Here is a 23,402-nt window from a genome sequence, read left to right on the forward strand (position 1 = left end):
ACCTATTAGTAGACTATTACAATAGTCTAACCTTGAATTCACTAGTGATGATGCCAGTAGCGCTCTATTGGCAGTGGAGAGATATGGTCTAATCTGATGAAGCAACTTAGTTACGTGACCACAGCATGAACGTAACTGTGATACCTGTTTTTTTCATTGACAGGTTAGTGACACCCCAAGAGTTTTTACTGAATTACAGACAGCAATGGTAGTACCCACAATTTTAAAATGTGAATATTGGGACCAGACGCCAGGATGAGAATCTCAGTTTTGACATCGTTATGGGCAAGAGAGTTTTTCGCCATCCAGATCTGTATTTTATTGTAGACTAGATTTGCTGTATCAGTATCCTTGGTATACTCACCAGATCAACAAGGATCTGGGTGTCATCCTTGTTATTTGCAAATTTGACACCCAGATCATCCAGAAGATCAATAAAGGGTCTTATATAAATATTGAACAGCAGGGGTGAGGGATATGACCCCTGCAGTACACCACAGGACAGAACTATTATGGGGTTAGACTGGGCTCCAGACGCGGCCACTCTAGATGTCCTAGGACCAAGGAAGGATGCCAACCAGTTACCTGCAGTTTCCGAGCAATTTGCAAAGTTAACAGTCTGTTATGTAAAAGTTTGTGGTCCATAATGTCAAATGCTGACAATAGATCTAACAATAACAGAAGAGCTGGATGACTTCTTTCAATGATTTCCATGGTATTAGATTTAAGATCTAAGAGAGCGGTTTCTGTTCCGTGATGGGATCTGAAACCAGACTGATGGCTATTTAGTAGTTATTTTCCTCTATAAAATTCCAGAGATGTAAGTATGCAACTTTGTTGTCCAATATCTTCAATAAATAGGGAACATTGGTGATGGGCCTATAATTCTTTGAAACTGCAGGATCCAAAGTATCCTTTTTCAGCAGCGGAGTGACCCAAACATCCTTAAGGATGGCGGGTACGGTACCTGATTCAAAGGATAGGTTAATCATTTTTGTAATCCACGGATCAGAACATCTAGAGAGCCTTTCAGAATGTCAGCGGTGCAAGAGTCCCCTAGGCTTGATGTAGACTTCATATTCTTAACAATCTCCAAGACTTCATCTTCAGTGCAGCTATGAAATGTAAACTTAGGAATCATTTTGGATAGGTATAAATGTGCGTTTAGTTATAATGGGCTCATTGTTTGGCGCTAATCCAGTCAGTTGTTTGAAAATAGACAAATGGTGACCCACAATTTAATTTACAAACTCATCCATGTGTTCACACCATGAGGAGTCTTTAGAAATGGGTAGAAAAGATGATGAATGATTTTCATATTCTTCAGGATTTTAAAAATTTCTTTAGAGTTTGATTGTGCATTATTGATGCATACATTGTAAGTATTTTTTGCTTCAATAATGTTAATATAGTTGGACACGTTTCTTATAGCTCTCAAGGGTAATGGAACAAGGGTTCTTCCTCCATTTACGTTCTAGCACTCTTTTTATTTTTTTTCTCCCCTTCTTGCTTCCGTAATCTCATCTTTGAACCATGTTTTCTTCATGGTTTCTGTTTTTAGTATCTTAACTTTTTCAGGTGCAAGAATGTCAATGGTCTCTGATAACAGAGGATAATTGGGAAGCCAAATCAGAGGAGTTCACTAGCATCAATATCCCCAAGTTTAGTTGCAACTGTAGCGGAAAAAGCAGTGGCTGAGATGTTCTTGGTGTCACGGCATGTAACTTTTACCCTTAGGTTTGTGTCAAGTCTAAGAGGGGAAGTAGGGTGGATAATAGAAGTGTTAACAAAGAAGTGGTCTGACCACGGACACAATGAGGTACTAATAAAGGTATTCTGAACATTATGCCAAAGAATCCAGTCCAATATGTGGCCACCCTGATGCGTTGGGTCCTTTGCCAGTTGTACAAATCCCGCTGCTTCCAGAGACGAGAGCAAAGATAATGCGGAAGAATCTGTTGGGTCATCGACCCACAGATTAAAATCACCCATTAAAAGTACTGGGCATTTGGCTTCAATACTGCTGTTTAATAATTCCAATGGTTGCTCTTCAAAGAGCAAAAGGGCTTGGGGAGGTTTATAGAGAGTGAGTATAGTGAGAGATGTGATTATAGTTTATGTTCCTGAGTACGATCCTTCCAACCAAGAATTGCCTAGAGTCTTTCATGAGGTATGTTATCAGGCAAATGGAGCCATTCTCTTGGTAAACCGGACTAGTAGGAAAGTCCAGAAGTCTGGGGAAGGGAGCCCCTCCCCCCGACTTTGTGAAACCGAACACCAGGAGAAGGGAGACGTTCTTGTGGTGCATCCAGAAGGAGTATAAAAGGTTGTCCTGGGAACTTTATCAAACCCGGGGAAGGGAGCCATTCCCCAGGGCTTTGTGAAACCAAATTCCGGCAGAAGGGAGGTATTCTCCTGGATCATCCAGAAGGAGAATACAAGTTGTGTTGAGAACTTTACCATCAGGGTAAGGGAGTAATTCCCCCTGATGACGCCAGAGACACAAGACTGAAAAACAAACTGATTTTGACAAGCCATGGATACTAAACCCAGGGCCAGGATTTCTTCTCCTGGGATAAAAATATATATGGATGCTTTATTTTATAGTTTGTATTGTAAGGGATATGAGTAAGGTTTTCTTGGCATAGAACGGTACATAGTTACTCTTCACAGTAGTCTCCTTGTGTCTTCAAATGAGGTAGAGAAGTCCACCCGCCCCCCAAATCTAGGGATTGTCGGGTGTTCTCTTTCCTTTTACTGGAATAAACATTTTTAACCCCAATCAGGCCACCTTTGTGCAGGTCTCCTTCTTCTGCACCCTTACACCTGGCATCTCCCAATACTCTATCCAATCGTAGTACTTTTCAATAACCGCGTCTCACTTTGACTGTGTACCTGTTTCACACTTTTGGTCCGTCCTGCGTTTTTTGTGGCTGCATACCCAAAAACATGGCTACCTGGTGATACCAGACTAACTTCCCACACCACGTGGTTGCTTTCCACGATTACTGTGATGCAAGGACAGTGCGAACACTGACGGGGGAAGCAGAGTGTTCTTGTCTTGGAGGTGTGGAGGCTCTGAGAGATGGTAGCAAGAATCCAACTGAAGCGGCAGCAGACGTGCAAAAATAAGGATGTGGAAAGGAACTCGTACCAACAGGAAGCGGGGAAGAATCCAGGTCAAGGAAGGAGTAAAATCCAAGTGCGAGCAGGGTGGCAGGAGAGGAGGGAATAGGAGAAGACTAGGCAGGAATAGATGAAAAGGGGAGACTAGTTAAGGGAAACGGGAACAGACAAAAAGTAAGGCAGGAATTCACAAAGGAGAAGTCTGGAGACTGCAGGAACTGGCTGAGTGCCTTAAGACGCATTGAAAAGAGCCCCCCCCCAAGATTGACATGCACTGCTCATGCCGGGGAACCGGGCCACCGCTCATGTGGAGTGAAATGATCATGGCGTCGCCCAGGAGAGATCTATGTCTGTGGGGAGCAAATCCTTGTGGGCCTTGCTGGGTGCAGACAGCAGCGAGGATACAGATGTCAGGGCGGACACCACAGGTAACGTCTTTTGAAGGTATGTATGTGTGTGCGAGAGCTGGATTGAAAGTGAATGCACGCATGCTAGTATGACTGTAGGTGCGTATAGATCTAAATGGAGATGTGTGACAGTACTGCACTTTAGCTGCCTCCCTACATCCCATGGTAATCACATTCACAGCTTCGGGACACAGTGGCTACCTTGCAGCACATTTGACTCAACCACCACTCCTGGTAATTTCATTGTAAGTCGAGTAACTACGTATTTGTGAATCAGCTCCTATGACTTTAGGACGTTTAATTTATTGAATGCTATGTAAAGAAGTTACATAAGCAGGTCATAAAAATAATAAATAACATCTCTACCCACTGTACAGGTGTACATTACATCCAGAGTTTATTGGGTGAAAAAACAAATGTTTATCGTGGTGCATCCGTTCTATGAAGTAGTGAGCTATGTGTTTACTCTATCACTATTCTACATGCTCTGTACTCTGTGGTGGGCCAGAAGGATGCAGGCACGATTTTGACCTTTCCAGATTTCCAGAAACTGTTTTTATTAAACTAAAACAATAATGCCCCTCTTTCCCTATTGCTATGAAGGGTGTTCCCAGCCTATATAAATAACTACGGTACTCGTCTGTCATGACAAATCTCGAAACAAAAAAAAAAGTCTGCTGTCCAAAAACAACAGATTGTATCTGTACCACTATTAAAAGAACATTTTAGATAAGTCACTTGTCAACTTCTGTATCCAATCTTGTAACTCCTTCAGTTGAGTTTTTGGTATACTCTTTTCCCTAGTCAGTGTTCATATGCTCTCTTATCCTTTCTGTGACACATACTTTCGTTAGTTGGATAGAGTTTCCTGGTAATTAACATTCTTCCTCTCCTGAGGCCTGAGGTATCTTACTTGGCCATTCTCTCTTATAGGCTCTAGTGACCTTCACTTTGCATTCATATGTTTCTGTTTCTGATTTAGAGAATTTCAGTGCTAGAGAATATTACCATTCCACCAACAGTACCGACCACCTCGGAACCTCCTAGCATGATTCCGAAACGGGCGCAGCACGGCTTTGAATCATGAGTGCACTGGTCAACACTTATCAGGAAGCTGTATATGGCAACACCAAGTCAGGCACTACCAAAAATGGCCACAAATCCACCTATAGCGGGCCCTTCCGGATAGCCAGTCGAAACTGGACAGCCGGACCCAGCACTTAATTCTAGAACATGGAGACTTAATCTTTCAATGTTTGTCTAAATTGGTGAATGCATCCTGTAAGGATATTTGGCGTGTTACAGCACAGAGTACAGCACTACTGCACAGGTAGCAATTTTTTTTTTTTTGATGCAGCACCACATGGGTGTGGTGCATTGCTATATGTGTTGCCAGGATAACATGGACATATAAGTAAAGTCAGGCTATTCAGTCAAAAACGATTTTTACATATAAGATGCAAATCTGTTTTCACGTGCACATTCAAAAATGCACAATACTTTTCACCTGAAATGCCTATGGTGCAAGAGACACATTTGAAAATGAATAACTAACATTATTAATAAACAACGTGACTAATAAAAATTCATTTAACATAACCCACTAATAAAAATGTGTCTCGACTGCAGAATTAGGCCTATTCTGAAAGTGAACTTTTAAACGCACATTCATTTTTATTTTTTTTTCGTTTTCTCTGCTGCTCTGTCCACATAACTACAGGAAGCAAAAGGGCTCGAAAGAACAGGAAATCAGTTGGTTACAAAGTATTACTATAAAAATGAGCCATTGTGTAGAGAGGGAGGAGATGGCATGATTGATTCTGATTGGAGCAGCGTCATAGCAAGTATCATGCTAGAGGCAGTGATTAGAGTTTTGCTGGGGAGTTTGAAGAGAGGGGACAGTCGAGATTTGGCAGAGCTGGGAGAAGGACCTGTTTCCTGGCTGAAGCATTCCTATCTGCAAAAGCTGAGAATTCCAGATAATAACCCCGGTTTGAGAACGAAAGGCGCTCGTTTTCACTGGGGTTAATCTTCAAGGGAGCCAAATTCAGAAAGAGAACAGCTGGGGAAAATTCATGTTGAACAGATAAGGTAATTACAAAAGTGTGGGGGCTGAGTGTGTACGAGAATATTCAGTCAGTGTAGGAAAGGAGATTCCTGTACTTTCCTCACGTGTTTAATGTTGCAAATTGAGGTCTTGCCTCCGCCACTCTCTTCTCAGTGTATCACAGATAATGCTGTTATTGTGCTATTTTATTTATTTCTGTAAAGAGTGAGATCGTGTTTAAATGCAACTTTTATAATACAGAAAAATATTTGAAAGCAGATGGGTGGTGTGTTTTATATTTACCGATACAGTGCTGATGATGTGGGGAGATTTTTAAACAGTGCAATTGTCATTTTAAAACAGATGTGTGCATGATCATATTCAGTATGGACAGTTGTGAGTGACTGTTTGTAGCATAGCTCGTTGGAGGTACATGAGCCAACGGGGAGAGAGACTCTCTGGACATAGTTCCCTACCGTATATAAGGTAGTGGAAATTACCACAAAATTACCACATATAGCTCTCTGTCGTAAATAAGTCAGTGAGATCGCCCATGGTGGCACACTAACACTGAAAATGTGGTATTCCTGAAATGTAGGCCTGAGGTTTCTCTAGTAATCACAAGAACAATCTAAACAAAAACAAGGGATTCTGGATGTTGGGGCCACAAATAGAACAAAGGAATTATGCTTGCCACTATAACCACGTAAATCAACCACGTTTACCACCTAAATATGTCTGAGCTCTGAAATAACGCACTGTATTGTTGTTATGTGTGATCCAATATGAATATAGAGAGTGATTATTGCTAAAGGTATTCTGGCAGTAAGAAAATACCGCAAAGCCCCAAATATCCACAAAATACCCTACATATTTATGGTGCGTTGCAGGCCGGGAAAGTGATCATAGAGTACCTACTGGCCGTGGCAGGCGTGTCTCACACTGCCATTTGCACATTAAAGGGAACCCATTTTATAATAGCAGTGTGCCACTAAAAACGAATTTCAGAATGTCACAAAGGGAAACCACATTCTCAGATCTAGTGCAATATTTAGAGGCAAAGTTGTTTGCACATGGGAATTGGTCGTCGAATAGCACGTTAGAATGGAGTAACCGCATTCAGGGTGAGGTGCAGAAAGAAAAACTAGACAATATTTTTGCAGAAGGCAGCATAATTCAGGTCTGCCTTACAAGATTATTGAATGCAGCCGATAAAAGTGCAGAGAAAGACTGTTTAATACGGCTATGCGGCAAAATATGGTTAATTTTAAACAAGTCCCTGCGAATGCAAGAGAATGATACTCAGCTAATTAACAGGTTAAAGACTGAATTAGATGGGGCAAGTAAAAATCAGGAAATGTTGATAGCAGAATTGGATGTATGCCAAAAAGACATGCAATTAAAATGCAGAGACTTTGATACTCAGTTATCCAAAAGCAAGAAACAATTTGAAGATAGTGAGCAAGAATTGGCACACTTAAAAGCCTTAGTGGATCACATTAGACAGGATAAAGATGAGGTTGTTTCAGAGATGCAGATTTTACAAAAAGAACATTGTGAAAAAGAATGTGATCTCCAGAGCGCAGAACAAGAAATGATTAAAATGATTCAAGAAAGAGACAAGAGAAATAAAGAGTTCAATGAATGCCAAATGCAAATGTGCGACATGCAGGAGGTGATTAATAAGATGAATGGTGAAAACAACTATTTGCAAGATGAAGCCAACAGACTCCTTAAAATGTGTAAGGACTTAGAACAGCAAATGTGCATTCCCAGGTCCCAGGAGAGGCGGCAGGGTACCACATTCAATGGAGTGGAGGTGAATTCTAGCTCTGCCCAAAGAGCTAGTGCTCCAGTGACTGGGCCGGTGACTGAACTTGGTTGCAGCGCCCTTGGGGGATTTGATACTCCCATTGGGGGCAGCCACCAACCTCATACACCTGAAAACAGGATTGAATCACAAAATAGTGCAATTCCATGCATTGCAACAAGTAGCCCCATAAAAATAATGAAATCCATTAAAGCCCTGATCAAACCATTTAAAAAGGGAGGTGAATGCTGCATTGAGGATCACTTAGAAGCGGTGCATGACATTTTTAAAGCACTCCAGATACCTAAGGAACAGTACAGACAATATTTTCATTTAACTTTAGATGCCCCGACGGCCAGCATCATAAGGGGATTAAATGAACAGCAGAATATGACATGGTTGGAGTTTGAAAAAGAAATTAGGCGTCATTTTTCTCCTTTTCAGTCATTGCAAGAGGCAAAGAAAGTCGCTTACACAATTACTGCTGGACCTAATACATCCCCTCGCCAATTTTTACAAGACTTAAAAAGAGCATTTTCTCGCTTTGATGTATCTTTTGACTCAAATTCCAATGAGTTTAAAACTGCATACTTCTATGGGCTACAGAAAGACATCATATCCCAATTGGTCCGTGAATTTGACCGTGACAAGTCCCTTGAATGGATTGTACATCAAAGCACAAAACTATATGAGGTACTCTATTGTCAGGGTAGAGAAAGTGATAAAATGAAAGATACTAGACCTAAATCTAAAGAACCCTCAGCCACAGTAATGGAAATCAGGTCAGCCAAAATGTCCCTTGAGTCTGCTCAAAGCCAAGGTAAAAATAATGTGACACCTGAACAAAGGGGTAATCAACAAAGATCGCCATTTCCTGGACCAATGTTCCAATCACATGATCCTAGTAATAGAGAGAGCTACATCAGCCCTAGGTATTTAGGGGACAGACCCCGGGTAGGATATCGGCCTGATATGGCAGGTATGAACAATAACCAGAGACAAAATCAAGATCAAAGAAATGATGGTCCCTACCAGTCATTGGGGACACAGAGCAGATTTGATCCCAACACCATGATATATGGTAATCAGGATAGGCCCCGATATGTGGATTGATTTACTGATAATGGAAATCAACCTAGGGGCCAGTACCCACAATCTGAGAGACAGGACATGAGGCAAAACGTGAACTACAATCCACGTCAGTACAATGATTCCCCACCAGGGGATTATAATCAAAGGATGGGTGCAACCCGCTCCCCTCCACAAATGAATCAAGAGTTCAGAAACCATCCCAACCGACATCATTCACCTGAGAGGTATCAGAATAGATCCAATCAGGGGGAAAACAACCAATATCGACCTAGACCACAGAAAGAGGATCCTAGAGAGATGGAAAGGTTCCAGTGCCTTGAGGCCCAAGTGAAAATGTTAGCTGAGCAAATAGGAAAGCTCTGTACAGCGCAAAAACAACCTTCCAAAGAGGGTGCTGATGGCCATAGCAATGACCGGGGGGCTTCCGAAAAGTACTCATGATAACTGCAGTGCCAAAAGGACAGATTGCTCTGATATAATTTTGCATAACGACTCTGAGATGCCTAATGGATTAAATGTGAAAGTGCCAGTAAATGAATTTGTGACAGAAAGTGCAAATAATTCTAAAAAAGAGGTACGGTTTAATCTAGAGCTAAATAAAACAGTAAAGATTTGTACAAATGAAAAAGAAACATTAGGAATTCCAAAAGAAAAAAGGGACAGACTTTAGAAAAATGACTCATGCATGGGGAATACCAGTGGACAGGGAGTAAGTGGGGATGCTATAGCTCCTTCCCTGGGCAAGCAAAACAATGACCAAACACAGACAGAAAAAGGAAATACTCACAAGGAGGGTACAAGTCAATCACCTGAAGAATTCTTTGAGCCACATATTTTTGAAGAGGCTGAAAGGGCTGGTATCACACTAAATGATCACAAATGCACAGAATTAAAAAATGACAAATTGATGAATGATGTTGTTACACATGTTCAGTTGGAAGGTTGTAATGTGGTCTCTGATGTTACCCAGATGGATGGGCGAACAGTGGCCACACTCCAAAAAACCTCTGATCATGGAGAAATGAATAAAGTCTCTCGCGCAGAAATGGGTAAAAAGGAGGGAAAAATGTCTTTCCATTTACCAATGTGTTTAGCCAAAAGTGAAAAAGACCTGAGAAAGGTGAGCCCTGAAATCAGTAAGAATTCACATTTCTTATGTGTATTAGAGGAAGTTGAGGACAGATATTATGCACCCATCACTGTAGAAGAAAAATGCCACACCTTTGCTATGATTGACACTGGCGCACAGGCCACAATTATGTCCAAGGAGCTGGTAAAGAGTGTCAATGAAGGGAGACCCCCACGGAGTCAGATCACAGTGAAGGAAAATCAAGGCCCAGTGCATAACTTTAATGGGGAGGAGGTGCCCATCATAGGTGTAACTGAGGTTGACATAAAAATAGGAAAGAACAGAATGAAACAAGAGGTATTGATCACATCTATTTGTGAAATCCCATTTCTGATGAGGACAGATTGTCTGAAAAGATTGTCTCCTCTAATAGATGGGGTGAATGGAGTGCTGTGGTCCTTAACCAAAAAACCATTGAGGCCTAAGAAACTAAAATCACAAAACAGCAATATAAATGAATGTCACACCGTTGCCAAAACAAATGATGCTGTGGAGGTATATCTCCAGAATAACTGCATACCTAGTGCCACTGTTATATTAATGTGTCAAGACAAAATGCAGAGCGACAATGAAAAACTACCTGTACAAATATACTTGGACCCAAGGAAAAATTGGCAGACTGCCATAGATGAGCACACATTACGTTTTTATTTAAAAGAGAAAACATGCAAACAGAATATTACTCCTAAAACAGATTCAGAAAAACACATTACCACTCTGGCAGAAATACACATGGAAGATATGAGCAACCATGGGTTCATGTTGGTATAAATGACTATTTTAAAACAATAAAAGCCACTTTAGCGATTGAACATGAAAGGAGTTTCATTAATGAGAAATTGTTGCAAAAAATAATGGAGAGGGAAGAAATCCCGAGATCTAGGATTAAAAACCAATATGTTTCTGGCTTAGACAGTCCAGACTTTGAAAACCGAATTGCAGGCAGATGCATGCTTAAAATTAGCATTGGGCAGAAAACAATTTACCATAATGTATGGATAGTGAGTGGAGCACAAAATGAATTTTACATGGGAAATGACATCATGCACAGAATGTGTATGGTGTTAGATTTCCTTAATCAAAAAATATGGTCACGCCTAGGTGGTCCGGCACCTGACTTTGAAGACAAAAGAAGGGCTTATCATTGTGCACAACTGGTTCCTTATGCAATCGAATTACAAATGAGGAAAGATACTATTATTCCTGCATTTACAAAACAGTTTGCAATAACACTGAAATGCAAAAATGGACAGCAGATGAAAGGTTCTGATGCATTTGTATGCCTGAATGAATCCATAAAACAGCAAGGCCTGGATTATGAATACATTCCATTGGTAGATATTGGTGAAGGATCTGTAAAAATTATGGTAAATAATAAAGGTTGTCAGGATATTCATTTAGAGGAAAACTCCCCATTAGGAATGGCCATACAAAAATCACATTATACGGCAGATTTAAATAACACGGTGATTGGAAATATTCCTGAAAAGTATGTAGATGCCAAGGGTGAGTTGCCAGAACACCTGGACTCTCAGCCCAAAGGAATATTTAAAATTCATTCTGTGTATCCTTATGATTCAAATGAGACAGTGTGCTGCCATCAAGAGGATTGCATAATATTTAATTTAAATGAAAATGAAACAGAAAATCAGCCCATTGAAGTGGAAGCTGATATGCCAAAATATTTAAAAGTGGCAGCTTTACAAAAAGACACAGCCACACAGTTAGAGGAAAGCGCCGAGATTCCCTTACCAGAAGATTTTCCAGAATTTTCCAAAATGGTAGAAGAACAGATCTCCTTAGCGAATGCGTGTGAAAGCAATGAAGATAGGGACAATCTGAGGGAGATATTTATGGAGTTTAAGGATGTATTTGCAAAAGATGCTTATGATTGTGGTTTAACTGATTTACATGTGGCCACACTACCAGAAGGGTGTAGCAGAAATCCAGTGTTTGTACGCCAGTATAGACTACCGCTGGCATGTTTAGAATCATTGGCAGAGATTATTAAAAATTTGGAATCGCTGGGAATAATCAGGCCCATTCATAGCACATCCAATACACCTATTTTAGGTGTGTTAAAGCCAAATGGTCAATGGCGGCTGTGTGCAGACTTGAGACAGTTAAATAAAAGAGTACCAGTATCTAGATGGCCACTGCCATTCATTGATCAGGGCCTAGCTCAGATACATGGTTCAAATGTATTTACCACATTAGATCTCACCTCTGGATATTGGTGCGTGCCATTGGCAGAGGAGATACAACATTTATTTTCCCTTACATTTGACAGGACTCAATATGCCTGGCTTAGAGCTCCGTTCGGGTACATCAATAGTGGCAGTGAATTTGGCATATTTTTGAGAAAGGCCATGCCGGATGCAGCGGAAAGAGGAACAATAGTTTATGTGGACAATGTCCTGATAAAAAATAAAAGCCTGAAAAGCCATTTTGATGAAATAAGACATGTACTTGGCCAATTGCAGAAAGCAGGCGCCAAAGTATCTTTGCAAAAAGCACAAAGGTGCAAGAAAAAAGTGAACTTTCTAGGGCATGAAGTGACTGAACATGGGCTAAATCCACAAAAGAAGAAAATAGAGGCCATACAAAGATTAAAAGATCCTAAAAATGTGAAAGGAGTAAAAAGTTTATTAGGGATGACAGGCTATAACAGAAAGTTCATTGAAAATTATGCAGAAATCACTCAACCATTGACTAAACTGCTTAAACTGAATACTCCCTGGAAATGGGAAAAAGAGCAGTCTGATGCAGTGGCTAAATTAAAGGAATGTCTTGTAAAGGCACCATGTTTAGCATACCCCATAAAGGACAGGGATTTCCTTATAGAAATAGGTTTTTCTGAACATTGTATGTCAGCAGTGTTATCACAAAAACACGATTTGAATCACAAAATCATTGCATATGCAAGTAAGGCATTTTCCCAAGTTGAAATGAAATTTAATGAATGTGAAAAGGCCCTATTAACCACTGTGTGGGCGCTACAACATTTCCGCCCCATTGTTCAGGGAGAAAAGGTGATTATTGAAACACATCACCAACCTTTGCAATTTTTAGAGAGTAAAAGAATTAGATCAGGTAATCTAGCGCAATCCAGAATCACTTCATGGACGCTGGCATTACAAGGTTTTCCCGTAGAAGTGAGATATGGACAAAATAAAAAGAACCCAATTGCTCAAGGGTTAGCTGACTTACATGACTGTGCAGCTGAACAAATACCAAATGAAATGGAAGTAGAAACTAGTTTGCAGGAATTTGAACAATCACCACACAAAGCTTTTGATGAAAAAACATGCAAGGATTTGCCAACTGTATATGTGGATGGTTGTGCTTTTCACATTGAAAATGACACTAATAAACAGTTAGTGGCAGGAATAGGAAATGTCTGGTTGAAATGTGAAGGTGTCCCCAGTATAGGGATGAGGATTGGAGATAGGAGCAGTCAGGTGGCGGAATTGGCAGCCATTTATAAAGCAATTGCTACTGCAGTTGATAAAAAGTTCAGTGAAATTGTCCTGGTGACTGATTCTGACTATGCACGGAATAGCTTTGTGGAGTATTTGCCTGGTTGGAAAGCAAGAGGCATGGTTACATATAACAAAAAGCCACTTAAGCATGGAAAAATGATACAAGCCATAGACAAATTGGTGTCAGAGAATAAGTTAACAATATACTGGAGAAAAATTTGTGGGCATTTAAAAGCACCAGGAGAGGATAAGGAGGGAAATGATAAGGCAGACCACCTGGCTAAGATTCGGGCTGTGATGGGAGAATTGCTACCTATTGATTATTTAATGGGTGAAATACAAATTGATGCAGTCACACGTTCTAAAGCACCAAAGGAGGTAGATCAACCGGTGGTGCAGTGGAGTCATGACACGCCAGACCAAGATTTGATTGAGGCACAAAAGAATGATCAAATTTTGGGAATCTATTATAATCATTTGATAGATCCCGAACAAAATTCTTTGACAGAAAATGATTGTATGGGAAAAGAGGAGTTGAGGGTGTTATTAAAGAACAAAACACGAATTAGATTACAGGATGGACTCATGATTAGAGAGTCCATAACAGGACAAATATAGTGGGTAGTACCCCTTTCATTCAGAGGACTAATGCTACACCATGCACATGATGCCATAACTGCAGGCCATAGAGGTTCACAAAAAACATTAGAAATACTAAAAGATTATGCTTACTGGCCACATATGTCCCAAGATGTGGAATTATATACTAGAGGATGTCTAGTATGCGCCCAATTTAAACCTGCTTCACCAATGCATAGAGCACCATTGATGAAAAGAGGCCTAACTCTCCCATGGTCAGATTTGCAAATAGACTATGTAGGTCCTTTAAAAAGGTCGAGCAGGGGACACCGTTATATTTTGAGTGTGGTATGTTTGATGTCGAAGTGGATTGAATGCATTCCTGCACCAGATTGTAGTGCGCAAACAGCAGCCACATTGCTGGTGAACCATGTGTTCTCAAGGTTTGGGTTGCCACAAAGAATTGAGTCAGACAGAGGAAGTCATTTCACAAGTACTCTAATGAGTAAGGTATGGCAAATACTAGGTGTGAAAAGGAAACTACATATCGCATATCGGGCGGCGTCTTCAGGTACAGTTGAAAGAAGCAATAGGTCTGTTGTGGATATTTTAAAGAAATTTGTGGCAGAAGCAGGCTCCAGCTGGGATTTACGTTTACCGTTGGTTTTGATGGCAATCAGATCAACTCCTGCCAAGGCAACAGGTGTTAGCCCCCATGAGGTCTTGACAGGTAGGAAAATGGTGTTACCACAACACCTACTATACAGAACACATGAGCAGACACTTGTGAGTGCATCCACAGTTCATGAATATATTGATGAACTGAGGAGGCATTTGCAACATGCATTTGCTTTTGTGCAGAGAAATCTGGAAAGAGCTGCTGACAGTGCAAAGTCTTATTATGACAAAAAGACATCAGTAAAGGAATACAGTGTAGGGGATCAGGTGTACAAGTTTCATTTTGGAAAAAGTAAACAGAAAAATTCTAAATTTCTAGCAGCCTGGCAGGGGCCATTTCGAATTATAGATAAGGTCTCCCCTGTAGTTTATAAAATTTTGAAAAATGAAGGTGAAACGGCAATAGAGAAGTTTGTCCATGTAAATCAAATCAAACCATACCATCCCAGACATGAGATCAGGCAGCTTGAGCATGTAGAAACAGATAAAGTCCCTTGAACACAAAAAGAGAAAATAAATGGGTACAATCAGGAGGCAGTGACAAAGAAGTTAAAAAGTTGATTGTTATGATGGCACATAAACACTTAATATATGTAAAAATATACAATATAAAATATATAAATAAATAAATAAAAATATATAATGGAAGCTCATGGTTGGTGTGCAGAGAGAAAATGTATTAAATATTGAATGCTGTTTTATATGTGCTTGTTTTCTTTTAACTTGTGTTTAATTAAAAAAAAAAAACGAAATATTTTTACCAAGCATGTTTTATTTTTGGCAAAAGGGTGAAGTTAGTATTGTGCTATGTACTTAATTTGTTTATTTTCTATTTGATTTAGAAAATTAACATTATTTGATCGGAGGTTCCGGGATCAGAGGCCACGGGAGACGATGGAGTCCTGGAGACCCCTGGATGAAGACCAAAAGATGCCTGCCTCCAGGTGGAGGTGAAGACAAGATAACCAGAATGCTAAAAAAGATGACTCCTATGGATCTAAGATTGCCAAGATAAAAGTGTACTCGAATGAACCAAATAACATCGCTGGTCGGGACATATCAGAGGCAGACAAGAGTCCTGACATATGGAGTTCCACGTATTTATTATTTTCATTATTTATTTTAATTTGTTATATTAATTATTTGTTTTAGTTAGTTGTTTTATTTCATTGTTTTTAATTGACTTGTAAAATCTGAACTTAGAGTAATGCCACTTCCACTGAGAAGGCAAATGTAGAACATTTTGTAAACTAATGAACTCAGATGAATACTGTGTTGATTGCAACTTTTTCATTGATGCACATGAATATTCATTTTGTTGGATTGCTATATTGTGAAAAGAAGAAAAAGAACAAGTTGTTTTTAGGAATTGGCTTGGATCGTAGCCAAATTCTAAAAACAAAAGGAGGGTATGTAAGGATATTTGGCGTGTTACAGCACAGAGTACAGCACTACTGCACAGGTAGCAATTTTGTTTTTGATGCAGCACCACATGGGTGTGGTGCATTGCTATATGTGTTGCCAGGATAACATGGACATATAAGTAAAGTCAGGCTATTCAGTCAAAAACGATTTTTACATATAAGATGCAAATCTGTTTTCACGTGCACATTCAAAAATGCACAATACTTTTCACCTGAAATGCCTATGGTGCAAGAGACACATTTGAAAATTAATAACTAACATTATTAATAAACAACCTGACTAATAAAAATTCATTTAACATAACCCACTAATAAAAATGTGTCTCCACTGCAGAATTAGGCCTATTCTGAAAGTGAACTTTTAAACGCACATTCATTTTTTTTTTTTTTCGTTTTCTCTGCTGCTCTGTCCACATAACTACAGGAAGCAAAAGGGCTCGAAAGAACAGGAAATCAGTTGGTTACAAAGTATTACTATAAAAATGAGCCATTGTGTAGAGAGGGAGGAGATGGCATGATTGATTCTGATTGGAGCAGCGTCATAGCAAGTATCATGCTAGAGGCAGTGATTAGAGTTTTGCTGGGGAGTTTGAAGAGAGGGGACAGTCGAGATTTGGCAGAGCTGGAAGAAGGACCTGTTTCCTGGCTGAAGCATTCCTATCTGCAAAAGCTGAGAATTCCAGATAATAACCCCGGTTTGAGAACGAAAGGCGCTCGTTTTCACTGGGGTTAATCTTCAAGGGAGCCAAATTCAGAAAGAGAACAGCTGGAGAAAATTCATGTTGAACAGATAAGGTAATTACAGAAGTGTGGGGGCTGAGTGTGTACGAGCATATTCAGTCAGTGTAGGAAAGGAGATTCCTGTACTTTCCTCACATGTTTAATGTTGCAAATTGAGTTCTTGCCTCCGCCACTCTCTTCTCAGTGTATCACAGATAATGCTGTTATTGTGCTATTTTATTTATTTCTGTAAAGAGTGAGATCGTGTTTAAAAGCAACTTTTATAATACAGAAAAATATTTGAAAGAAGATGGGTGGTGTGTTTTATATTTACCAATACAGTGCTGATGATGTGGGGAGATTTTTAAACAGTGCAATTGTCATTTTAAAACAGATGTGTGCATGATCATATTCAGTATGGACAGTTGTGAGTGACTGTTTGTAGCATAGCTCGTTGGAGGTACATGAGCCAACGGGAAGAGAGACTCTCTGGACATAGTTCCCTACCGTATATAAGGTAGTGGAAATTACCACAAAATTACCACATATAGCTCTCTGTCGTAAATAAGTCAGTGAGATCGCCCATGGTGGCACACTAACACTAACACTGAAAATGTGGTATTCCTGAAATGTAGGCCTGAGGTTTCTCTAGTAATCACAAGAACAATCTAAACAAAAACAAGGGATTCTGGATGTTGGGGCCACAAATAGAACAAAGGAATTATGCTCGCCACTATAACCACGCAAATCAACCACGTTTACCACCTAAATATGTCTGAGCTCTGAAATAACGCACTGTATTGTTGTTATGTGTGATCCAATATGAATATAGAGAGTGATTATTGCTAAAGGTATTCTGGCGGTAAGAAAATACCGCAAAGCCCCAAATATCCACAAAATACCCTACAATCCTTTAGAGATGGCAGGATTCCTTGCTCAATATAAACGGTATCTGTCACCCCGTTGCAGAAGGATCCTGGTAACCTTAGACCAATCACAAATTGCAACTTTCTTCTTAAGATCCTCAACAAATTTGCCTGTTTGCAATTTCAAACATTTGTGGAATCTAACATTCTCCACTATAGACAATACGGTTTTCATCCCCGCTACAGCACCGAGCCAGCATTAATAGACCTTCTATCAAATATGCTGAAAATCACAGAGAAAGTAGAAATAGGGTTGCTAGTTTTACTGGATTTGTCAGTGGCCTTTGATTTGGTGGATCACAACCGCCTCCTTTACTCCCTACGTCATCTAGGGCATTGTTCAGATGGGGCGGTTCACTGGTTCCATTCCTTTCTATTTTATGGGGAATTAAAATTCTAGTGGGGTCGGGCGTGCTCTCCAACAGCCCCAATTTAGGGGGAGGTCCCCGAGGGGGCAAGCTTACTTCCTGTTCTGTTCAACGTCTCGACGTCTACATAAAGCCTTTATCTTAACTTCTGGACGATCTGGGTGTTTTCTTTTCAAACTACGCAGATGACACCCAGTTAGTTATAGAAACTACCTTTGATTATACATCGGATTTCATGATTCTTTCTAACATCTACCATCACATAGAATCCTGGATGTCTACAAATTGGCTTTGCCTTATTGGCAACAAAACAGAGCTTCTCATTTTTGGATCAAAGCATGCCCGGGCAAAACTGAGCCTTGATTTCAAGAGCCTTCTAATTGGAGACAACATCATCCCCGTACAGACTAAGGTAAAAACCTTAGGTATTCAGCTGGAGGCCTCTTTGAACACTGATGCATAGGTCAACCAGCTGATCCAAAATTGTAATTACCAACTTCAACATTTTACAAACATCAGCCCTTATATTTCAGAAAACAGTTCAATCGTCGCCCAAGCTACTATGTCAAGGCTCGATTACTGTAATTCCCTATTGATTGGAGCCTCAAACTCCAAAGTAAAAAAATGGTAAGTGTTGCAAAACAACACAGTACACATCGTCAAGAAAGTTTCAAGACGAGAAAATATATGAAATCATAGACAAAAACTCCATTGGCTCCTTATCCAGGAACGCATCAAATTTAAAGTAGGAACCCTGGTTCACAGATGTGTCTGTGGACATGCTCCTGCTTACCATAAATTCTTTAATCCACAATATTTGTCAAAATGCAGATCATCTGCCTGGATCACAGATGTGTAAATGGACTTGGAAGATCCTTCCCAGTAAAACCAGCTAACCTTTGGAACCCACTACCCATTGTACTGAGAGCTGAACCCGATTTAAGAGTTTTCAGGGAAACTTTAAAAACTTTGCTGTTCAAGTAATCTATGTCTCCTTTAAACTTGCCTTCTGGAATCTATATCCATCCCGTTATTGATGTTCGTGCTTTTGTGTAAATGTTTCTGCGCCCCGATGCCTGTGGGCTTTCGGCGTGTTACAAATAAATACAATTAAAAAACACGGCTGTTGGATCCCCAAGAACAACCGCCCACTGAACTGCCAGACTCTGCAGACCTTGAGGAACAGAGACACAATGGCATACCTCAGTCAAACCATGCATTCCACAAGAAAGTAGGAGACAGAATGGTGTATCTGCACCAATCCACTGCCTTACTCTGTTGTGTTTCGGCTGCTCTGTTGCAGGTTGGTGTGCCCATCATGGTCTGGCACCCGCCTCTCTTACCCCTTCAGGCTAGGAGAAGAATGCCCTTGACACAGATGAAAAAAAATCTAACTGAACAGTGCACTACATCTAAGACAGGCAAACTCTGACACCATACTAGCGGTGTGCAATCATCTATGTAGAGAGATGGAAGAGTTTGCATCCGATTAAAACGGAGACCAGCGGTAGGGAGAATTTTCATTTTAGTGCTTAATTCCTCCCACCTTGGAGACACCTAGCTCTTTTGCTGTACTTAATTTTAACCCTGGAGTGAGTGAAACCTTTTTCTCACTCTCTTGTGTTAGGACCTGATTTGCATTATATGTTTCTTTGTTTTTGGAGTCTGAAAAAACTCCATAAACATCTACGTTTTGTATGGTGACACACAGCACCTTCAGAAGCTCCGGAAGGGACGACTTCTTCCCTTGGGTTAGTGGGACCAACTAACCCCAAGATGAACTCCACTGGACCATCTTCCCCGACTGACTGTACTTCTTTGCTGCTGCAGGAACTGAGTGTCAGGGGTCGAGAAATCAGTAGTCTAGTGCAGGGTCTGCAATGCAACACGAAGCTCCAGGAGTTTCCTAGGGACCCTCCAGAAGCAGGCGACCAGAGTTTGAGTGCCCTCATCAGAGTGCATGACTCAAGGAGTGAAGGAAGCCCAACCGGTATTCAAGATCTGCAGTGGTGCTGTTTACCACACACTGAAACCGCAAAGTGCTGCTGATCCGAAAAGAACCTGTAGCTGCCACCGACCTCCAAATTGCTGTCGCAGGAGTCCTCCCTCTTGTCCGCATGACTGTGGCTCAGGAACCCAGCATCTGCATCGCTGCAACAGGACAGAAGCCAGCTGGACCACTCTTCTTCAAACCAGACGTACTGTTCAGACTTCGGGTACTTACCTCGGTGTCTTTTGCTTTGCTCTTCTCAGTTGAGACTTGCAGTAGCTACTTTTGTTAGTTAATTTCAGCTCTACTCTCCACAAGTGTATCAGCTTGTGACCCTACAGTGATTTTCTACAAACACTCTCTGACTTTGTGCAAGACTTATATTAACTACAAAGTGCTTCAGCTCCATAGACTGTGCTTCAATTGACTTTGGCTGTCCTGGCTCCCTGCAGACTCTTCTAGTCCATTGACTTTGAACTGTACTGTCCATCAGAGGTGATAACTTGGTTTTAGACTGTTATTGCTGGGAATAATTAAAGGAATGGTTCGGTCAAAATTTTGTATTGCCCCTACTGGTCGGCCATGTGTTTTTAAGCCTAAGTCGCTCGATTTTAGAAAAATTTCCTATGGACCTTACCAGAGTTTTCGTCCATTAAACGCATGCGAAAACAGGCACCAGGGAGCTGCCATTTTGTGATAATCCTATCATTTCCCCCATCGCCCTGGCTGACCTGCTTTTGCAGCACTAAATCATATCCCCTGCCCCTGAGCCTGACATTATCAAAACATTCATATTCCCCGCCTCTCTCTGTGACGTTACTGTGCTGCATAGGCAAACGCGCCTCTTCTACGCGACTTCACACAGAACCCAGAAACCAACACAGATCAGCGCGCCACAATTCGGAATATGAAACTGTACTTTAAAATCAAAGAGTAACACGGTAAATTTGGTAAAGTACATTTATTTGACATTAAATGTTTATAGAATATTCTGCAATTGCCATATGAACTCCAAAAGCCATTTATTTTCTTTTATCTCTATCCGCAAATCCTTAAAATGTTATCGTGAGTCACGCGCTGTTCATTTATGGTACACTGGGAGTTGGTTTTCGTTCAAAGAGGCACTTTTGTCGCACGTTGAACCGCAAGGCTGTTCCATCAAGTAGGCACTAGGCCAGTGTAAAGGTTGATATGTTGCTTCTAGCCGCTAGTACCGCGTAAGGGCATATGGGCCCATGGCGATCGTCCCATAAGATCATCAGAATGGTGCAGTTGTTTACATTAAGCTGCAGCTGGCGGCTGAAGAAACCGTCTGCCGGTGTCTGAAACTGGTGGCAGGGGCAAAATGGAAGGATGTACCTATTTTGAAAACATAAAATCTATAATTAGTCTCGCCAGCCGATCTTTATTAATATTATTCATTTTATTTATTACGGCCGAGCTGAAACTATTTGCTTTCAAGGATAGTGCAATCGAGTATGTTCGGCTCTAAAATCAATGCGAAAACTAACGAAATAAATCGAGGTTGGTACACAATGAGAAACAACTTTTTGTCTACATGCGTGTGGAATGTGGACCTGCATGCCCATGTGCCCGCTACAAAGACGATCCCACAAACCTTTTCAAAGCTCCTCATTCATTCATTTATTCATGCATCCATTCATTAATTTCTTCATTCCTGTATAAAAGCGTCTAAAGAGTTACTTACATTATATTTGCAATTTCCATTGTTTCTGTGCGTAATGCAGTCCGTAAATCCCACTGTGCTCTTCACAACGATTTCACGTATACTGAACTAACATGAAACTCGGTCTAGTTTAAGAATTTTCAGCCTTATCGTCTCAAACGTTATTGCACCCCCCAATCCCCCCTTCACGTGAAGTTCTTTCTGCATGGTCCCTGTCTCTCAAGGTCAAAAAACAATAGAACCTTATACTGCCAGTGCGAGTTGTGGGCCTCTTCAGGGCGCGAGCTGAAAATCAAAGCTGCTGACCTTCACTAGAAATTAGCATACATTCTTTCTTTGCAACATCCCGTAGTAAAGCCATCTGTGAGAACTTGAAGTTTCAAATCCATCTATGTAGTGCGCCTCAATGTGCAAATGCAAACTGGCTTCTCTCCCATCTGTAACGGCTCGCTTGGCGCGTTCTAAGGCCCCAATTTTGTCCTCGTTGTCTAAGAGCTTTGAAGCCCCAAAGAACCATAACTATTGAGAGTTTTAATTTTTTGGGGAAGGTCAGGGAAAATATAAAGTACCCGAGGAGTTGAGTTGAAAGTGAGATTTATTGTTTATTTGTTTTATTATTTGCAATACGCAAGCCTCCCCTTGGTTAACAGTGCCCAGCATTTATAAGAGATTGCGAAAATTAGTTACATCAACAAAAATATATACATACATATATAGACAAGGTCTGCAATATTAGGTGAATAGAGAGAGAATTCAAAGATGACACCCAGGCAGTTCGGCACCCAGGATGGTGAAGGTAGGGGTTAGGGTTAGCGTACTTTTTATGCACACTGTACAATAAAATGTTTTTACAAAAAGACAATCGTATTACAATTATTTAAACCGGGATTTGTACTTCACAACCAGCTTTCCTTTGGGTGGACATGGCACAGTGGCAATGTTGGGTGGCAATGGATCAGTGCTCTGCACAGAAACGTTCAGAATTCCATATCTGTGCTTCTCTAATACAGCAACAATAAGGCTTTTGACAAAGCCGAACTCCATTTCCTCATAGACTGGTTTGATCACCCATTGCTTACTTCTTTTTGAAAAGGCCAAAGTGTAGCGAGGCATCCTTACATTACCCTTAGTCCTAGATTGTTCACGGCCGATATTCTCGTTATGGGCTAAGACGGCAAGTAGAGTCCTATGTCTCATGCCCTGTATGCTGAAATGCGAGCGCTTTGGCCTGTACTTTAGGCACATATTGTGGAACACCTCCAAACCTCCAGTGTGACAGAATTCTGTCAGTCCCCTCAAATCTCTTGATGGAGTTTTATCAAAAACAATCTTCTCAATGGCTTTGTGTGTCGGTGAAGATGGATTCAACCACTTCTTCATCTGTGCCTCCACTGTGGATAAAGGGCCATGTTCACATTGGTGGAAATGTAGGTTTTCTGACCAGCGGTGCACGTTGGTACAGTGGTGCATCAGTGACCGCCATTTTTCAAGTAGTATTTCCACTGACCCTTCACAAGTTTTGGAGCTCCACCAAAGATGGTTGCTTATAGACTGGGACAACTCTGAAATACTTTCCAAACCTTTTTTTTCCCTGCAGCTGAGATTTTCTTATTGATTGATTTAGCAAGATGCCATACGTCAAATTGATGTTTAATATGTGGGAACTGCTCTCTCATTGTCTTGGCAATTGAAACGTGTCTGTCCGTGGCTATGAGGTCGATGTGCATTCCACTCGATTGCAGATATTCCACTGATTTTATAAATCCTAGTTTCTCCATGGCCACTGAGGATGCACATTGTGTTACCTGCACGACCACCGAACTCACAATTCTCTTACTATCCATGTCCTGAAAGTGGTAGGTGCAGTACTTGGCAGAAAATCCAGGGCTGTCGCACTGTCCATCGCCGGCTAGCCTGAATCGTTTGCCTTCAAATGT

The sequence above is a fragment of the Ambystoma mexicanum genome, chromosome 8, assembly GCF_040938575.1.
Source record: "Ambystoma mexicanum isolate Mex_15411 chromosome 8, UKY_AmexF1_1, whole genome shotgun sequence".
Classification (NCBI taxonomy): domain Eukaryota; kingdom Metazoa; phylum Chordata; class Amphibia; order Caudata; family Ambystomatidae; genus Ambystoma; species Ambystoma mexicanum.